This window comes from Protopterus annectens, chromosome 1.part1 (assembly GCF_019279795.1).
Source record: "Protopterus annectens isolate FY-2018-M chromosome 1.part1, PAN1.0, whole genome shotgun sequence".
NCBI classification, from domain to species: domain Eukaryota; kingdom Metazoa; phylum Chordata; order Ceratodontiformes; family Protopteridae; genus Protopterus; species Protopterus annectens.
Genome location: NC_056726.1, coordinates 1,959,248,945 through 1,959,271,194, shown reverse-complemented (window position 1 = coordinate 1,959,271,194; position 22,250 = coordinate 1,959,248,945).

Genomic DNA, 22,250 nt, shown 5'->3' with positions numbered 1-22,250 from the left:
CAGTAGTCTCTCCTTTGATAATCACATTGCCACAGTGGTCAGGAAATCCTTCTACGTGGCTCACCTCATCACAAAAGGTTTCTCATCCAGAAAAAAAGAGGTCATTGTTCCCCTCTACTCATCACTCATTAGACCCATTATAGAGAACAACGCCCCTTTTGGTATGTACCTTACAAGACATCTACAACAACTGGAAAGGCCACAGAAATACCTCACAAAGAGGATTACTGGCTTCAAACAGATGCCCTACGCAGACCGTCTCAAGAAACACCAGCTTTACTCCATCGCTTATCGCCTACTCAGAGGTGATCTCTGCCTAACATACAAAGCTATGTCAAACTCAGAGCTGTTGGACATGCTCCACTTAAAGAAATCCCAATCCCTACAAGCTACACGCTCTAGGGACCTAAACCTTGTCACCACAATAAACAAAACATGCTGGAGGGATAGATTCCTGTCCCAGAGACTTCCCATACTCTGGAACAGACTACCTATCTATGTCAAACAGAACTCCTCATTAGCACTCTTCAAGAAAAATCTTGATGATTGGATGGGAAATAGGAAATTCACCCCAGGGATCATGTCTGTGGCTCTGCTCGACAGGAGCATAGGAAATCATTTTCTTGGGTGGCAAAAGCCAGGGTACCTTTTTGGCTAGGCTTATATTGGCCCTAGGGCTAATAGCCTAGCACCTACCTATGAACCTATGAATCTATATGAAGTTTCCTACTGTCTCTGTTACCAGCTTGGTGGATATGGACATCCTGAGGCAATGCACAAATTGCCTCATGTTTACTGACAACCAGTTAATTCTCAAACAAACTGATATGGTATGTGAGAAATGTATTTACACAATGTCAGTGAGGCAGAGTTCTCACACAAAAGTACTCCTAATGTTAATAAGGTTGTCAGTAGTACACATTCTGCACCCATCACAAAAAAGTCAAAGTAGACATATCAACCCACAAAACCCTCCTAGATGACGTGCACATAACAAATACCCTCAGCAGCCGTAAATGCACTCTTTCAAAACAACATCCACATCAACACATAGAGCTACATCTCATGGAGCCTCTACCTCTAAGCCCATAAGGCAAGCCACCACACAGTCCAACATTCTAGTCATTGAAAACTCCATCATTAGACACACTGATGTCCCTCTCACTGGGCTGAGTAAGGAGAAAGTTACAGTCAGTAGCTTATCAGCGGCTAGTATCTGCACATTACACATGGACTCAGGTCATTGGACCACAATTACCAATATGACTCAGTCGTAGTTCATGTAGGAGTAAATAACCTGAGATGTACCTCCCTAGACTATATGAAGAGAGACATGGAGCTCTCAGAGTATGTGTCTCAGGCTGGTATGAGCCTAGCATTGATCAGCATTTTACCTTCTCCAAGGATGATGCAATAATATGAACAAAACATGATTGACTTTAATAATTTGCTTAGTTTATGGTGTCATTCTAATGGGGTGCAATATTTGTCAGCATGGAAGGAGATAGTCAACAAACCATACTGCTTTGCTAGGGATGGTCTGCATTTCTCCCCTCTAGGCTTTCAAATATTAACTAAATCATTGTCTTCCCCATAGTGCCTTTTGTAGGCAGTGCCAAACTGAAAGTACTTACGACATAAATCAAAACCAAGAAAATCTAATGGTATTACTGCTCATTGCTAGGAGTCTAAACAAAAAACTCCACTCCCCAGAAGCTCTCTTTACCCTAGATAATGCTGATGTCCGTGTCATCACCAAGACATGGTTTAAAGCCGCTGAGAGTTCACCAACAATGCAAGGTTATAATGCCTTCCACACATTTCAGCCAGCTACTTCACAGGCAGGGACTGAAGGTGGAGGTGTCTCTATTTACATCAAAAATAAATATACTTCAAGGCTGGTCAAACAGGACAATGCACTTGAGTTGCTCCATGTTGAAGCACTACAGGTAAAACCCAGTACCTCTTCCTTGCAAGCTACAGGTCCTCCTTTATGACCCAGGAAATGCATACCATGTATTTAAACTTATTGGAAACACTAGCTATCCAACCCAATGCCATATTCATGGGTGACTTTAATTACCCCACTATTAACTGGGAATCCTATATGACACCAAACGTACATGCACAGAGATGCCTGGATTTTGTAAACACAAACTCCCTGGACCAGATAGTCAATACACCAACCAGGGGTGCAACCATACTGGATCTGGTCCTCACTAATATGGGAGACTGCTGCACACCCCCCTACTGTAATGCCTTCCTTGGTAAAGTCAGACCACAAAATGGTCTCCTTTGAAGTAAAAATAAGACTTGGACCCCCAGCTAAACCTGGAATATTCATAAACTATTCTAAGGCTAACATCCTGCTATTAAGTGAGAACCTGGCAAAATTTCAGGCCAACATAAACCCTGAGAACTCTGCTACCTGTGCAGAACTGTTCACAGAAACACAGTACAAGCATATTAATAGCTGCATAAAGGCAGCTGTACCCACCAGGAAGAAGTACAAAACTAACTCAAAAAACAAACCACCCTGGTGGAATCACAAAATCAATAGGCTGTATAACACGAGGAAGAAAATCATGGCAAAAATTAGGAGGTGCAGCACCCAGCAGGATAAAAGCACTCTCATCAAATGAAGCAAGCAACTCAGAAGACAAATAAAGTCTATAAAAACCAAATTTGAGGTAAGTTTGGCCTCCCAGGCGAAGGACAACCACAAATCATTATTTAGCTATGTCCACAACCTCAAAGGCAATACACAATTGTATGCAGAGCTCATTGTAAGTAGAGCCACCTGTACTGTGACAGAAGATATAGCAAACCTCCTGGCTGATAAATTCAGCTACAACTTTACCCCTCTCTCCCCCTCAACCTTCCTTCAGGAAATATCATCATATATAACTCACCCTACTATCAACAGGGAACAGGTTCTTAATGCTCACTCTAAGACCAAGAACACTGCATCAATGGGCCCAGACAATATCCTGAGATGCCTTCTAAATAGCATGAAACCTGACCTATCAGAGCCTCTGGAATTACTATTTAACTGTAGTCTCCAAACAGGCTTCATGTCTCATGAATGGAGAAAGGCAACAGTCATCCCTCTGAACAAAGGTGGGCCATCTACAGGACCCTGGAAACTACAGACCCATAAGTCTTACTAGTCCTGTGTGTAAAAACCATTGAAAGAATCATCATGAAGATGATCAACAGAGAAATAGTAAACCTCCAGACACTGGACCCAACTCAAGTTTGGTTTCATCAAGGGCAGATCATGTCTACACATCCTGATGGACTTCTTTGAGAATGTCACCAAAGCAATGGAGGAGGGAAATATCATTCACGCTGCCTACCTTGGCCTGGTCAGGGCATTTGACACAATACCCAACGCAGGCATTCTTGGCAAACTCAAGAAGTTAGGTACAAACCCATATGCCACCTGATGAATAGCCAACTGGCTCACAGACAGGACCCAGGAAGTTAGAATTGGGGTGTCCACCTCTACAAAGTGGCCAGTCACACGTGGAGTCCCTCAGGGATCAGTCCTTGGAGCACACCTTTTTGGCATTTACTTCTCAGAAGTCAAGGCCAGTGTCACTGGTCTCTGACTAAATTTGTAGATGATTGCAAATTAGGAGCTGTCATGGAATCTCACATTGACACAAATGCTCTCCAGGAAGTGCTGACACAGACAAACAATTGGTGTCAGAGCCATGGACTAAAACTAAATGCCAAGAAATTCATAATAGTATCCTTTGGGAAGTTATCCATCCCTGCTAAATGTCATATTGACAACACACCCCTTAGAACTGACCCAGTATTCAGTGACTTAGGAACACACATATATAGTAATCTAGCCTTTGACCATCACATGTCTACAATGGTGAGGAAAGCATTCTATGTTGCATAAATTAAAAACAAAGGTATTGCAAGTCATTGTTCCACTGTATTCTGCATTTGTCAGACCTATCATTGAGTACAGTGTCCCCTTTGGTATGTATCTAACCAGGCATCTCCAACAATTAGAAAGTCCACAGAGGTTCCTCACTAAAAGAATACAGGGCATAAGTAATATGTCCTATCCAGACCATCTCAAGGCCCTATCACTGTATTCTGTCTCCTACAGGCTTTTCAGAGGAGATCTATGCCTGGCATACAGGGCATTGTCAGTCCCCACTCTGATGGACCTCCTACATATCTACAAGACAAACAGCACAAGAATTACCAGTTTTAAAGACATTGCCTGTGATATAAATAGGACCTGCTGGAGAGATAGGCATGTATCCCAGAGACTACCCCATCTATAGAGCAGGTTTCCTATCCATGTGAAGCAGAGTTCCTCCCTAATCCAATTCAAGTGCAATTTGGACAATTGGATGGGAAACAGGAAATTCATCCATGGTTTTCCACCTATGTCTCTAATGGACACAGGTAGACTGCAAATGGTTCATCTCCCAGGCCAATGCTAACACTTATCAAGGTTATTGGAACTTGTCAGAGATTTGGGATGCATGGCTAGGCTTAAAACGGCCCTTGTGGTCATTAGCCTAGTAAACAGCTATGAACCTATGAAGCTATGAACCTATAAGATGGGTTTGCTACAATTAAAGAGAGGAGTTGTATTGGTGGGGGGTGAGGAACACATTTTTACTACTAGGAATTTCTTGTTCCAGCAGGCAACTGAGGTCAGACCAGACAGAGCACATCTACAATGGAGAGAGGTATGCATGTTTGAACTTTCTGTACAAAAATGTAAGATGCAGTTCTTACTTATAACAATTAGAAGAAATAAAGAACAGTTTTTGCTATGATGTAGTGATAAGGTACAGTATTCCTCCATGAAGTGACTTGCAACTGAGCTGAGCTGAGTACCTTTTATCACAAATGCAGCCCTTTAGTGATTGTTGGAGAGTCACAGGTACTGAAGGGTATCTTTCTGGTCTGCAATGTGGCAAAGAGAAATTGTAAGATGTCAGTGTGTTACTGTAATATGTACTGTTCATTTAGCATAAAATATCAGTTAGATGGAAGGAAGGAAACAAAAATATAGAAGAGGAGAGAAAAGGGGAGGGGATGTTCTTAGAACATCATCAACAGACTGAGACTCTATTACACCAAAATGACTAACCAGAAGCCTAGAAATGCCTAGCATAAGTAGTTTTGCATTCATACAGAGTTATTGTGATAGCTCTGTGTGTATTTGGCATTTATTGCCATCTGAGTTAGAACTGCTTTCACACAGCCATGTTTAAGGATGCACTGTATAGATACAGGCACTTAGAACCATTACTTTCCCAATAAAACCTACTCATAAATGCTTATTATACTTAATAATAAGTAGTTGAGCAAACAGCACCAGGTTTACACATGGTGGCTTGCTTATCTTCATGTATAAACTCATGTTGTTTGTTTTAGATAGAACCCCTCCAAATTAAACAACTCTTGCTCTTACGCAATTCTCCCCCCTCCAGACCTCAATAGTAAGCAAGAAGAACCATGGATTTGTGCTTTCTACCTATCTCTGTAGCAAGCTTGTTGAAATGGACATCCTAAGAGAATGTACCTCATGTTTACTGAAAACCTTGTACTACTTAAACAATCTCCATGTATGATAGATATAGTTAAATGTTACTGGATGCAAAGCTCTCTCATTGAGCCACTACAAATAACAAGCCGGTTGTCAGCACCTGGCAACACCACACTAAACCAATCTCAAACACCTCAGACCAAATGTATGCACATCTCTACATAAACTGAGGCTTTTAAAAGTCCTCTGACTAAATCAGGGAGGTATCCTAATTTTAACTCAGCGATCTAAGAACCACACATGAGAAGTGGCACCTGCCAAGAAAAATGCATCTTGAAGTCACACAGACTCAGTTCAAAAGCCTGTAAGGCAAACCACTACACATGCTAATATTCTCATTATAGGTGACTTCACCATGAAACACCCTTATGAACCATTCATCAAGCTATGCAAAGGCAGGGTATGGTCAATTAGCTATCAGGCGTCAATATTCGCAACATCACACAAGCACTCAAGTCCCTGCACCACAAGTACACATGACTGTCAACGTATATGTTTACGTAAATGACTTGAGATGCACCTCCATGGACTATAAGAAGAGAGATAGGATGGTGATCTTGGAATGTTTATATCATAATATCGACAACTTAGGTTGTCGAATCCAAAAACATTGACACCTAAGTGTCAAAAGCTAACAATAGCGAACGGCCACATCATCAAATTTTTTCCTCAGGAAAAAATTCGGGTGGCTGTCTGTGAACAAAATAAACAAACACACCCAAACATAGTGAGGGGCTGCACCCCCCCTCACACCCCCGCTAGCTAAATATACCAACTCCGAGATCGCTTTACATTGGGGAAAGGGCAAATCCCCGATAATGGCCACATGAATTCCTTCCCGAGGAAAGAATTCAATGATGTGGCCATTCACTATTTTAAGCATTCGACGCTTAGGTGTCGATGATTAAGCATTCGACCACCTAAGCTGTCAAGAATTCAATAGGAACCTGCTCTTGGAATATGTATCTGAGCTGTATTCTACCATCGCCAAGAATATTCCCACATTGTGAACAAAAGATAATTGACTTCAACAATTGGCTTAGATTCTGATGTCATTCTAAGGGGCAGAGGTTGGGGTAACAATATATATATATATATATATATATATATATATATATATATATATATATATATATATATATATATATATATAATTCTGGGCAGAGATCATAGAAAGTCGAAATTACATTGCCAGGAATGGTCTGCACCCCCCCCACCATATGGCTTCCTTATATTGGCTAAAACTTTGTCCAACTTCAAAGTGCCTTTTTCTAGGCAATGTCCATCTTTTAAAGCTTCCATCTTAACTGATTTTAGTCTGGTCAAAATTAAAATAGTTCTGTTCAATGCTAGAAGCTTTATCAAAAATGTCTACATCCTGCAAATGACTTACCTGAAAAAACACAGATATATGCATTGCCACAGAATCCCGAAATATGCATGCCCAGAGATTTCTGGACTTCATAATTGAAAACCTCCCTGGACCAGTTAGTCTGCATCTAACCAAGAGAGATAAAATCCTGTATTTTGGTCCTTAACAGTATGGGGCAGCTCTGCTCTCTACCTGTTGTAACCTCCCTAGTCAAATCAGACCACAAGTCAGCCACATTCACCTTAAGACCAAAGCCTGAACCATACTCCAATACCTCAGTATTAAGTAAGTGCAATATTCTAAGCAAGCGCAATGTGAAGTCATAGTCTTGCAATACCTACTAATATAATACTGTCTAATGTCTTCCTGACCAATTGTGGTAATTTATTATGTTATTAATATTTTAATTATTAGTGCATGTGCACTAGTCTTACTGTCATTCAAACTATGTGTTTATTGTTATGTCTTGCAATGGGACCAAAGCAACATAATTTTGTTCAGCTTGCTCTGCTGTGTATATCTGAGTGACAATAAAGTTTACTTGACTTTGACTAAAAGAGAATTATGGGATATATGCAAATGACACCCTAAGGGAAGCATGTGTTTTAGTTATATGGCAAGTCTGAAAGCCCAGGACTTATTATTTTTTAAGGCTGTTAATGGACGTGTATGTTTTGGTCATCTTAAACATCATCAGCAAAGCATAAGTGGAGTGTTTGGCTAACCTTATGAAACACAGGCCGGATTTAAGAAGCTAAAATCTCCATGCACAGAATATGGCCTCTGAGCAATCTATGAGCTGGATGTGGCAGAGTTAAAGATGTTAAGATTTGCACTAGGTGTGATGAGGGTATACAGGAATAGGTATAAGTATATTAGAGGGTCAGCCCAGGTTGGATGGTATGGAGACAAAGCCAGAGAGGCGAGATTGCATTGGTTTGGCTGTGCTGAGGAGGAATGCTGGGAATATTGGGAAAAGGATGCTAAGGATGAAGCTGCGGGGTAAGATGAAAAGAGGAAGGCCTAAGATAAGGTTTATGGATGTGGTGAGAAAGGACATACAGGTGGCTGGTCTGACAGAGCAAGATGCAGAGGAAAGGAAGAAATGGAAACAGATGATCTGCTGTGACAACCCCTAATGGTAACAGCCAAAAAAAAGAAGGCATGTTAAAGTGTTTTAATTTTTTTTAAAATAGAAGTTTATTATTTTTTGGCCGATTTCGGCCATTTAAGCATAGGGAAGCACTGCACAAATGGAATTGTGGGGAAAATAAAAAAAAGCAATGTGAAAATTCAATTTTAGGGGAAACCTGCATTTTTCCATTATAGTCAATGGCAAGCAGAATCAAAACAAGGGCAGGGAACAGTGGTTGTAAGGGGGAAGGCTCTTATGTAGTGCAGTAACTATGGATTAAGGCAGTGGGGTATGTTAATGAGGGGACTTATACTGAATCACAAAATTCTTCTAAGTGTCACACTGCACCTAACTGTGTAGGTGCTGTAACACCATTGTGTAGGCAAGAGGAGCAACTAACATGAAAAGGGGGTGTGCAATGCTTGGTCTAAGTACACTGGAGCTCTGTTTTCCAGGTTTGTGCTTAGAAAACACAGCTAAACAAGGGGCTCTGTCTGAGACTGTATACTCTTAAAGGCAATCATGCACAAATTACCAGTAATGCCCCTAACACTCACAGTGGCCAAATCAAAGCCATGAGTAATATAGGTCGCAGCTGGAATGTATCACAGTCAGCCAATCATACAGGCAGCATCTGCAGCACAACAGTATAAAGTATGGAAACACCTTACAGTCTGTTTTTTCCCACAAACTCTGCACCATGTGTGTATACATACGGGGGAATTTTAAGTGGAAAAATGATAGGGGCTGCCATTGCTTTGATCCATCAGTATGCACTAGAGGCTGAGGGGGAGAGGAGGATAATGCTGACAACCACCACAGATCAAGGAGGAGAAGAGTGTTTAGACCCAGGGTAACCTACCAGGGGCTACATGGTCTCGAGATAGTAGAGTGGTACAAGGTGGACAGAGACATACTTCAGCAAATCACTGAGCTGTGCCGGCCTCAACTCAGAGCTAGAACCAACAGATGGGAACCCATCCCAGTGGATACCAAGGTTATGTGTAGCCTTAAGAATTCTAACTACAGGTACTTTCCAAAGACCTACTGGGGACATGATGGGGATCTCACGAGCATCTGCATTCAGGGTACTCTACCAGTTCCTGGATGCCATGCTACCACATGCCAGTGAGCACATTTACTTCCCCAACACCTGTGATTAGAGGACCAACAATATGTGTCTCTTCCATTGTGTAGCAGAATACCCAGAGGTACTGGGTGCCATAGACTGCATGCACATCCACATCAAAGCACCACCCAGTAAACAGGGTAGGGTCTACATAAACCACAAGGGATTCCCCTCACTTGACTGCAAGGTCATGCATAAACCCCAGGGCATTATCATGAATGTGTGTGTGCTGGCAGCCCTGGAAACTATCACTACTCCCACAATTGGCATTCATCACAGCTGTACCAGGCATTTGCCAGTGGGGCAATCCCATATGGCCATCTGGTGGGGGATGCTGGCTATGCACTGGAGCCGTAGATGATGATACCCATCAGAAATGCACCCCCCCCCACACAAGAACTCCATAATGAGGCACATCCACAAACCAGGATCATTATAGAGCATGTGTTTGGGATGCAAAAGTCATGGTTTTGCTGCCTTGACATATCTGGTGGAGCCTTGCAATACTCTCCAGCCACATGTGCACACATGTTCATAGTATGTGCCATTCTACACAGTATGATCCTAAAGAAACAGCTGCAGCAAGAATAGCATTGGGAAGGGCCACACAGCCCCCACCATTGCCAAGGTCCCCACAGGCACAGAAGGACTCACAGGAAGAGGCTCCTGAGCCTGATCCAATGGGCAGACGGAGGCATGCCCAGTATGCTCATGCTTTGGAAAACACACAAAAATATCACACACACTGAGACTGTAGAGAACCCAGAGACTAACACCTCTCTCTGACTCACGCACACAGTAAAATGGATGACAAACATTACATTACCTGTAACTTATCGTGTATAGGCAGTGTACTGTGAGCATCCAACATAGGTGGCCCTCAAGCACTGTCTTCATAACTGCAGCAAGAACAAGGTAAGTCAGTCTTCTTAACAATAAATGAATGGAATTGCATGTTCTGCTAGCATATCTATGGTAATGCTGCATGCATGCAAGGGAATGGGGTGGCCTATTCTGATAGCAGCACAACTCACAGCTATGTGGGACACCAGGAAATGTCTGTCCAAAACTGGCCTCCACACACTATGCAGTAGTACCCAAGGTGGTAAATCACACTGCAGTATATGTGTGGGGACAATTAAGTGGGGGGTCATAGGTCACAGGCATGGATGTCAGGGTGGGGGTCTCATAACCACCCCCTCACACACAAACAGTAAGTCAGCTGTAGAAAACCACAGAGAAATGTCTGGTAAAGGCACACAAATGGTGGCAATGTTGAATTAACCCCCTACAGACTCACACAGTTGTAGCACAGCAGGGCCCACAGTTGCAGTAAGGTTATGAAGGGTAAGAAGTCTGAAACTCAAATGTATGCCAGTACAATCTAACCTGGGCTCTTTACTAATATGCATCCAGTCTCCAAGACAGGGCACAATAGCATGGTAAGTGGAACCAAAATGTAAAGCAAATATCAGCACAGTCTGTGCAAATGTGTACAGTGGACAGGTGTGTCCCCCCCTCCATATACCCACACAAATGCAGTAACATATATGTTTGCATGGAAATAGCAGCATAGCACACATTGGCAGGGTTGTACCAATACACATGAAAACATGTTGCCTGTCCACAATATGAAGGGGTCAATGAGCTATGTGCATGTGTGGTTAATACTGTCTGGATCTGGCCAGAACATTCTACTAGCAGTTGTCTTGTACTGCCCTAGGTACAGTGATGCTGTTGACAGGGCCATGTGCAGATAACTGCAGTGCCAATTGTTATGCATGTCAGTGACACACACTGCTCTGCCACTGGCATACTTGGAAGTCACAGTGCTGTGTGGAATATGTTGCACATATTAGTGACATATTGAAGGATGTGTAGCAGAGGTGCTAGGGCTTTTGTGAATATAAATACTTTGTGGTACTATTGCCAGTGGTCATTCTCAATAATCCTTTTTCTTATGTTTGCTTTTACAAATAATGGACATGCCTGCACAGTTGAATGCAGTCTGTACCCACACCCATAACTCCCAACCTCTGACAGCAAGATGTCTAGACAAGGGCAGAAAGAAAAGTGGAACAAACGCAAAGTGATAGGCATGTGTTATAAATATCACCCTTACATACTGAGAAAGTTGGTAGGGTGAGGGTTTGCAGTATCAGGACTTGTCTGAAGGTTATGTATTCAGAAACAGCAATGTCTGTATTATTTTGTAACATCACACTTCAATTATATGTAACTAACTTGCCATAAAAACACAAGTTTACATAGAAAGGATGGAACCTCTAGCCAAACACCTGGACAACCTGCCAAAAATACAGGTCAGGGGTATGCACACACAAGGATATGATATCTCAAGTTAGAAATATACCACACAAGTAGGTGATCCCCAGCCAGTATATCACCAGGTTGCTGGATTGTTTACACAGCTGTGTGTCATTACTACACTGGCTGTAGCTGTACCTTACAAATGGCCTTGATGAGCAAGAATTTACATAGCTGCCCTCATAATATTAGTCTATGCATCATACAACTAGTATTCCTCTGGTAAAGCACTGTAATGATCTGAGGATGTCTGGCACTAGGTAATGACATAATACATTGCAGTTTCAGACTACATATATGTCAGAAAATGTCTGCTAAACAAAACAAGTACCCTGAGGAAAGTCCTGTGTACTCCGGAGAGGTATGGCTGGAGCACATAAAACCCTGGACTAGAGTACACCTATCTCTAGAATGGAGTCCCACCCTAACTATAGAAGGTCACACTGGGGATGCTCCTACACTTAGAGAATCACAGGACATGTCGGAACCCACATCAGAATTTATTATTTATTTATTTATTTTACATTTGTTGACCGGGCTAGTCTAGCTGGATATATTTCCATTTTCAGTAGAGGCCCGGGGAGAAAAGCTCCACAGCAGATAGATACAGCTTAATATACATGTGTAAATATAGACATAAAGGGATATTAAAAAAAATACATTTAGTTATACATGGTATGAAAAGTCATACGAGTCCAGCTTATTTACATTACATAACAAAAAGAGAGCCATGAGAGAATGACTTACAAATTAGGTATATAGAATAGAAGGAAGAAGACAAAAGGACATTTTTGATAACAGTGTTTAAATGCAGAAAAAAGGTTAGTTATGATATAAGTAGATTCAGCCAGCGTTAGTACATGGACACAGCCATTGCTAGTTAAGTAAGATTTTTAGATGCTTTTTGAAAAGAGGGGTAGATGAAAGAGATGTGAGATTACTAGGAAGTTTATTCCAATGGATACCAAGAGTGTTAGTAAATAGAGAATCACCTGATTTGTTATTGGATTTTAGGGTAGTGGCTAGTAATTTATTGGCTGAGTGAAGGGTGCTTACGTTTTTATAGGGGTTGATTAAGTTACAGAGTATGGGTGTATTTGTAGGGTGATGCAAGATTTTGTGGGTGATGGGTAGTTGTTGGAAAAGAAGCTGGTTTTGAAGTTCCAACCATCCTAGTTTATGTAGATTTTGACAGTGTGGTGAGTATGGAATGTGGACCCAGTGTATATGACTGTATTGTGTATATATGTCTGTACATACAGCTATGTACACCTCAACTGTCCACACACACACACACACACACACACACACACACACACACACACACACACACACACATCAGACAGGATTACCCTCAGCTAGCTGTAGGTGGCCCATATGTGATATATTTGCATGCGATACATAAACACATACACACACATAAATATATATATATATATATATATATATATATATATATATATATATATATATATATGGGCAACAGATAACATATGCCAAGCATACCCACACATAGATGTGGGGAACTGAGAGACAGATAGTGATACAGAGAGAGACACAGGGGGACACAGAGTGAATCACACACATGGATACCCTGAATGGCATACAGTGGTGTCCTGCTGTGGATAGTGGCATACCAGTTGTAAACAGTCACAAATGCCAGCATAAAAAAGTGAGCCCCATTGTGTAACAGTACTGAGGTTGAGTTTATAATATCAAATCACCTGTGTGTATGTGTGTGTGTGTGTGTGTGTGTGTGTGTGTGTGTGTGTGTGTGTGTGTGTGTGTGTGTGTGTGTGTGTGTGTGTGTGTTTGTGTGTGTCTGTGTGTGACAGTTATGTATGTTACAGTGAGGGTGTGTGTGTGTGTTTGTAGATGAAACAGTTTTAGGCCAATCCCAGCCACAACACTTCCCAGTGCCCCACTTTATCAGTCCTGCTGATGTCATTCCCTTTATTGGCATCTTTAGCTAGTTGTCAGCTCGGTAGCATGTGTGATAACTGTGTAACACAGTAGCACAAATATCTAGTTTGGCAGAGGTTCTAACCTCAGATCTGGAAAATGAGTGTGTGTGTGGATGTTTGTAAGAAGAAGTATTTTGATAAGTCTCCCACCCACTCCCCTACTTTATCACCCCTGATGATGTAATTCCCTTTATCAGCACCTTTGGCCAGTTGTCAACCCAGTAAGCTCTGTAGTATGTGTGATAACTGCATAACACAATAGTACAAATGATTAGCTAGACAGGGGTACTAATCTCAGATCTGGAAAATGAGTGTGTGTGTATGTTGGTAAGAAGTAGTATTTTACTAAGTCTCCACCTACTGCCCTACTTTATCAGTCCTGTTGATGTAATTCCCCTTATCAGCACCTTTGGCCAGTTGTCTGCCTAGTAAGCTCTGTAGTGAGTGTGATAACTGTGTAACACTATGGTACAAATAACTAGATAGGCAGAGGTTCTACTCTCTGATCTGGCAAATGTGTGTGTGGGTGTCTAAGTGTGTATGTTTGTAGGAAGAAGTATGTTGATATGTTTCCCACCCACTGGCATAGTTTATCAGTCCTGCTGATGTCATTCCCCTTATTGGCATCTTTGGCCAGATGTCAGCTCCGTAGCATGTGTGATAACTGTGTAACACGATAGTACAAATCTCTAGCTTGACAGGGGTTCTAACCTCAGATCTGGCAAATGAGTGTATGTGGTAAGAAGAAGTATTTTGATAAGTCTCCCACCCACTGCCCTACTTTATCAGTCCTGTTGATGTCATTCCCCTTATCAGCACCATTGGCCAGTTATCAGTCCAGTAAGCTCTATAGGGTTTGTGATAACTGTGTAAAACTATAGAACAAATAACTAGATAGGCAGGGGTTCTACTCTCAGATCTGGCAAATGTGTGTGTGGGTATGAAAGTGTGTATGTTTGTAGGAAGAAGTATTTTGATAAGTTTCCCACCCACTGGCATACTTTATCAGTCCTGTTGATGTCATTCCCCTTATCAGCACCTTTGGCCAGTTGTCAGTCCAGTAAACTCTGTAGCATGTGTAATAACTGTATAACACTATAGTACAAATAACTAGATAGGCAGGGGTTCTACTCTCAGATCTGGCAAATGTGTGTGTGGGTGTATAAGTGTGTGTGTAACTGTGTATGTTTGTAGGAAAAGTATTTTTGTAAGTTACCCAACCACTGACCTTCTTTATCAGTCATGCCAATGTCACTCCCCTTATAGGTTCATAGGTGTGTACTAGGCTAATGGCCCTGGAGCCATTACAAGCCCAGCACATAGAAGTGCCCTACCATTGTGCCACCTGACTTATGTTCCCAGTGACTCCATCAAGTAGAGCCACTGGAGTGATCCTTGGGGCGAACTTTCTATTACCCATTCACTCATCAAGATCTCTCTGGAACGGGGTCATCTAGGTGCTTTGCTTGACATGTATGGGAAGTCTATTCCAGGGCATGTCCAGTCTCTAGGTGAGGAACCTGTCCCTCCAGCTTGTTGTGTTGATTGTGGTAATGAGGTCAAAGCTCCTGCAGTGTGTGGTGCAGAGAGATTGGGATGTCTTTAGATGTAGCACTTGTAAAAAAGCTGGGTCAGACATGGCTTTGCAAGTCAAGCAGAGATCACCTCTAAGTAGGTGATATGAGACAGAGAATAGCTGGAGTCTTTTGAGGTACATGGCAAATGGGCCATTATATTTGATGAGTGGTGTAATGAGGGAAGAGTACACAGAGACAATGACCTTCTTCCTGGATGCAAAACCCTTGGTAATGAGATGTGCCACATAGAAGGATTTCCTGACTACAGTGGCAATGTGGTGATTAAAGGAGAAGTTGCTGTGAGCCTGTTTTCCCAGATCTCTTATAATGCCTACAGTGTTCAGTGGGCTCCCATCAATGTGGTACTTAGTGGAAACTGAGATTTTACCAGAAGGGCTGATGATGCATTTTGTGGTGTTAAGCTTGAGGCAATGGTTTCCACATCAGTCAGTGGTGTCTGTGAGGCCTTTCTGTAGAAGATCTATATCACTTGTGGAGTTGATGATGGCTCCCAGCTTGCAATTGTCTGTGAACTTGGTCAGCTAGAGTTCCTTTGTGTTGGCCTGGATGCCTGAGAAATACACGCTGAACAGGAGACTAGCCAGGACTCATCCCTGTGGGACTCCACTCATGACTGCCTGGCAGTCTGACTTGGAGCTCGCTACTTTTACACTGTGTGTTCTATCTGTGAGCCAGTTTGCAACCCCTGTAGTGCTATAGAGGTTCATGCTTAGTTTGGTGGGTTCTTCCAAAATTCTTGATTGAGGAATGGTATCAAGAGCCTTGGCCAGATTGATTTAGGCTATATGCAGTGCCTTACTGTCATACACAGCCCTGGTGACTGACTCAAAGAAGTCAGCCAGGTTGAGCAGGCATGATCTCCTTTCACAAAGCCAAACTGTGTGGGGTCCAGAGTTAGGAGATTACCTATATGTTTGTCGATCAGGTCCCTGATGATGGGTTCCATAGCTGTACATATCAGACTCATCAGGCTACTGGACTGATAATTCCCAGTGTCTGTAGTTGCCACACCTTTATGGAGAGGGATGATCATAGCAGTGTGCCATTTGGGAGGGACAAAGTCTGAGGTGAGGCTGTGACTGAACAGGGCATAATAATGTGGTGCCAGGTATCTTTGCAGCTCATGTAGAACACAGCCAGGGATAATTTGGGGTCCCATGGAAGCTGTATACTTGCCCGTGGACAATGCAGATTTAACTTGGGTGGCAGTAATCCTGGGTACCTGGCATTCTTCTGGCATTCTGATTGTTCCCGTAGGGGGGGGCAGGGGTAAAGCTGGTATTGAATGTGTTGGCAAGAATGTTGGCAATATCTGTTGGTTCAGAATAGGAGGTGGCTTTGTGCAGTAACTCAGAGCACTTCTGGGTATTGGCATGGAGGTTCTTGATATCACCAACAGTAGATTTGTGATTGTTGTCAGTGTCTGCTGCAATTATGCCATCATAGGTGGCTTTAGATGATTTCATGAGGGATCTCAAGTTGTTGTTGAGGCTAATAAGAGAGTTTTACCACTCTTGGGACTCCACCTTTTTTTGCAACAGTTTCTTCTTTCTGTTGTACAGATTATTAATGACAGGGGACCATCAGATTGGCTTCCAGTGTTTGGAGGAGATTGTCATGGTTCTGTTGGGTATGGCTAGTTCCATGCATTGATGTACATGTTTGTTCAGTACATTTGTGTATGATTCAGCAGTCATGCAGGTATTTTCCATTGGCATATGTGCTGTGAAGTTAGCTACCTCTGTTCTTATGAATCCAAAGTCAGCTTTGGAGAAGCTTTTCAAGGTGATTACCTTTGCAGGGGGTGTGGGTGAAATGTGGATTTCCATGGTGATTACTCTATGTTGGATCTGACCAGGTAGCAATTGACTACTGTTGTCAAGCAATGGTCCCATATGTTAGCAATCAACACAGGTCAAGAATGTTGCTTCCTCTACTGGGTGTCAGAATGAGCTAGTCCAGGGCATTGGAACTGATGAATTCCAGGAAGCTTTGGGCCAGTGTATTGGTGCCTGAGTATCCTACTCAGTTGATGGAGGGGTAGTTGAACTCTCCTAGTATGAGTGTGTTAAGTTGGACCTTGATAGTTTCCCGGATGTTGAGAAATGTGGATTGAGAGTCTAGGGACATGGATGTGGACCTATAGCAGGCTATGACCTGGATTGCACTATTACCCAATGTCAGTTGTACCGGAAGTATCTCAGATGCATCATGCTGAGATACTACTCTGGATGTGTGCATATCTATTATTAAAATGGAGACACCACTGCCTTTGTAGCTGTGGTCCATGTTTTGGGGCTGACAGGTGTGGAATGAGTTACAGGCTGGTAGTGCAGGGGTGCTATCTACTGCTGTAAACCAGGTCTTCATTACAGCACAAATGCAATGTTCTCTATTTTGAGGACTGCTTCAAGTGGCTGCATCTCGAGATATAGATGTCTAGTGTTGAGCAGCATGACCTTCAGATTGCATATATGTATAGCTGTTATGGTGGTAATTTGAATTGGAATGCCATCTAAAAAAGCACTATAGGGGTGGAAAGAAATTAGCCAGTAGCTGGAAACTCAGGGGTGACAGATGCAGACCATCTCTGGCAAGCCATCACAGTCTGTCAATCATGTCATCCCAAGCAGACAGACATCAGATCCCATGAGAGTGACACCAGATACTTAAGTCAATCATTTGTTGTTTGTACTGTGGTATCATTCAGGGTGACAGTAGTATACTGCTCAGGGCTACTGTCATACCTGCCTGGCCCACATAATCTGAGAGCTCCATCATGTCTCTTTTCATGTAGTGCATGGAGGTGCATCTCAGGTCATTTACACACACATGGACAATGACAGATTGATACTAGTAGTTGTTGTGAAGTGACCTGACTGGGTGCATTATGTGTTGGATTCTGGTACCTGATAGACAGCTGACTGTTACCTCCTCCAGGTTCAACCTACTGAGTGGAAAATCTGTGTGCCTCACTATTGATTCACCTATGATTACTGTATCAGACAAGGTGGTTGGCCTTTGGGGCTTAGGTTGAGGGGTGCACTGTGTAGGTGAGATATGTGTCCTGTGGTTTGTGTTGTGTTGTAGTGGTTGAGTGGGTGTCTGTCTTGGTGGCCTCCACTGTTTGGGTAAATGTCTGTTGAGTGCCTCTGTGAAGGTGGGTGTGTGGTTATTGTTTGTGTGTCAGAGCTGTGATGGGTGTTTTGGAGGGGTATGTGTTCCATGTGGTGTGTTGAAGGTGTTGACCCTTCTCCTCTTGACCAGCTAGTCCAGTCTTCGATGGAGAATGCATATTCTCCAATTTGGTGATATAGGGATATCTCTCACAAGTCTGAGTGTTGGGATTTTAGAGGAGAGGGCTGTCTGTGTACATGAGGCAGTTGCAACAGTGCCTCAGAATGCCCAAGTGCACCAGGTTAATGGGCAAAAGCACAGAGAACTGCACTTTAATCATGCCAGGAGAGGTGGCCATAACTGCTAAGTACTGGAGCTTTTTCCATGAGGAATGACTACTGCTGATGGCTCGCAAGTGTGCTAGAATAATTGATAAAAAACTGTTGAAGTGCAAAGCTATTAGGCTATTTGAAGTGCAGGAGAGAAAAAACTAGCAAGATCTAAGGGAAAAACTGAAGGCAGACTTTCTGGCACCTGTAACAGGTTACATCAGCTATGCTGTTATCAGCACCTTTGGCCAATTGTCAGCCAAGTAAGCTCTGTAGAGCATGCAATAACTGAGTAACACTATAGTACAAATAACTAGATAGACAGGGGCTCTAATCTCAATACTGGCAAGTGTGTGTGTGTGTGTGTGTGTGTGTGTGTGTGTGTGTGTGTGTGTGTGTGTGTGTGTGTGTGTGAATCATATACTGTGTGTGTAATACCATTTTGAGTTGGGTACCACCCTGTAAATGTCCCATCACCCTACTTTACTAGGCCTGCTGATGTCATTCATCTTAGAAGTACCTTGGGATGAAGTGAAATCATGTAAGCTCTGTGGCGCATCTGATAACTGTGTAACACTGTAGTAAAAATAACTAGATAGGTAGGGGTTCTCATCTCACTGCTGTCAACTGTTTTTGTGTGTGTTTGTGTGAGAACCATATACTATGTGGAGGTGACATGCCTGTGATACAAATGTGTGTGTGTATGTATGCACAGAGTCACGTCATGTGGCTGCCCTACACAGGGATATGTTGGACAGCTGTGGACCATACATAGTAGGGTGTCTAGTTCACCATCTCTGGCCATGGACATGGAAAATGGTCCTGACAGGGGTATCACTGGCACCACCAGGCCCAAGGCCAAATGCAGTACTGCTTCCTGATGGTGACTGCTGTCTGCCGGATCCATGCCCCTGATGGGACTGGACAGGATCACGTACCCATGGCCTGCTCCAGTGTGATGTGGACAGCAACCACCCTTCAGTAGTGCTGGTGTCACTGTCACTACAGAAGTGTGAAAGTGCACGGCTCCGTAGACTCTCAGCTCTTGTTGGTGCTGACCAACATCCACGTGGCTGATGCCTATCTCCCACCACATGCTTTAGCACAGACATGCCATGGTCGAGGATTGCCAAGGTATCACCCCACCATCTATTCATGACCTCAGTATTTTGACATATGGCCTCAACGAGGTCATGTATGTCACCACGTAAATCAGGAAGAGTTGCATCCACCACCCTGAGTATTTGTCTGGTGTGGCATTCACTACATGCCTGTGCATCAATAACAACCCAAAACATGTGTCTGGTGACTCCTTCTGTGGCACTTGTGACAGCAGATTGATGAGCAGTGATTCTCCTGTGAGCACCCCTGTCCATCTGCCTGTGTGGGACCTCACCTGCACTCTGGCTATGGCCAGTGTCTACACTCACACTTGCCATAGTCACCACACTAGCCTGTTCAATGCCACAACCTGCCAACTGTCCATCATCTGTGACCACTGATGACAGTTTATGTGTGTGCATTGTCACTGTGTGGTAGGATGGTGTGGACAAGAGTGGGATGCTAACCAATGCCACAAATTCAACCCCTGACAACCCCACTTGCACCTCACTATTCCTAGCATCATTGTCAGAGTATGCAGAAATAATCACAGTTTCCAAGCAGAAGGGACCCCAAACCCCATTGCCACCTGTGAGGGGAAGACAACATATGCACACTAATGCCTGCACTTTGAGGTTGGCTGGTACACACATGCACACATTCAAACACACACAGATACACACAAACACACACACACACACACACACACACACACACACACACACACACACACACACACACACACACACACACACACACACACACACACACACACATGCATACACAACATACAGATGAGGTAGCACAAATCTGTTACACAGACCACACATTACCCAAATGGTGACATGCATGACACACGGCCCTCAACATCATACATTGCAGCCAGTTTTACTACATGTAACTAACAATATAGAGGTCTGGGATGCGTGATTAGTGTTAGTAAGTGCTGACCCTTCCCCAGCACAGACTGCATCCATGTACACATCATTGCTGTTCACCTGTATAGCACAGTGGCAAGTAATACAGAACATACCTCACAACTGTACAGATCCTTGCAAGATGTGCAGATGTCAGGCTCATTTGTTTGCTCTGTTTCTTATAATCCCTGTGTTTCTATGATACATAACTGGAATGATCTGAGGAGTGACATCACTGATTAATGACATACATTTGAGTGTCAGACTTCTAAACCAGCAGTAAATGTATGGTCACACAATTCCTGTTACATCACCAACCTTCTACGCTTACAGTGGGTATGATAAGTGTACACAACCCTGTTAACATACTATGTTCTCGTAATATATGAGATGACACCGCAATAATGCATTCAACTGTTACCCACCTTTCATGTGACATATGACCTGTGCAATCCAATCGATAAGCAAATAAATGGGTTACGTGTAAAATATAATGACTGCAATATGTACAACATGGTAGTTGCATAAGTGTGCACACCCTTAAAATGATACTTTGTTGAAGCACCTTGTAAGTGACTTACAGCATTCACTCTTCTTGTGAAGGTGTCTATCAGCATGGCACATCTTGACTTAGCAGTATTTGGCCACTCTTCCATGCAAAGGTCACCAAACCCTGTCAGATTGCAAGGGCAGCTCATGTGCACAGCCCTCATCAGGTCACGCTGGGGGTTGTATATCTGGTGTAGGTCTAGCCTCTGGCTGGGCCAATCCATAACCATGAGTGTGTTCAGGTGGAACCTTTCTTGGGTAGCTTTGGATGTATGCTTCAGGTCTTTGTCATGTTGAAGGCAGACACCCTTCCCCATCCTCAGCATTCTTGTAGATGCCTGATGGATTTGGGCCAGACATTGGTGTTATTTGGAACTGATCAGAATTCCCACCACCATGACTACAGGCACAGTTCTGGTTTTGGAACAGCATCCCCACAGCATGCCACTGCCACTAGTGTGATTCACCATGGGGATGTTGGTGTACAGGTTAAGAGGGGTGTTGCTTGTGCACCACACATACCTTTTGGTATTGTAGCTGTGAGGTTGATTCATAGTCTCATTACACCATGACACATTTTCACACATGCCTTTGGGAGACTTGATGTGCTGTATTGCAAATTATATCCACCCCTAGATGTTTTTTGGTTTGAGGAAATGCTTCTATCTTCTGACCATACCCCATAGGCCAGGCGTATGCAGAATATGGGAGAGTGTTCTCACAACCAATGGGTTGCTAACTGGCTTACTGATAGAACCCACACTGTAAAAGTAGCCGACTCCAAATCCAGCTCCAGACAAGTGACAAGTGGAGTACCTCAGGGTTCAGTCCTGGGACCGCTCTTGTTTGGCATCTACTTCTCTAAAGTACAGGCCAACACTAAGGGACTCTGGATAACAAAGTTCGCAGATGACTGCAAACTGGGAGCCATTATTGAATCCCCAAATGATGTGGATACTCTACAAAAGGGCCTTACAGAAACAGATGCTTGGTGCCAGAGCCATGGGCTCAAACTCAATGCCAAGAAATGTAGTTATCCCCTTTGGGAAAAAACATGTATCCGTGAATTACCATATAGGTGGCAGTACACTAAACACTGAAAGTGTGATAAGAGACTTAGG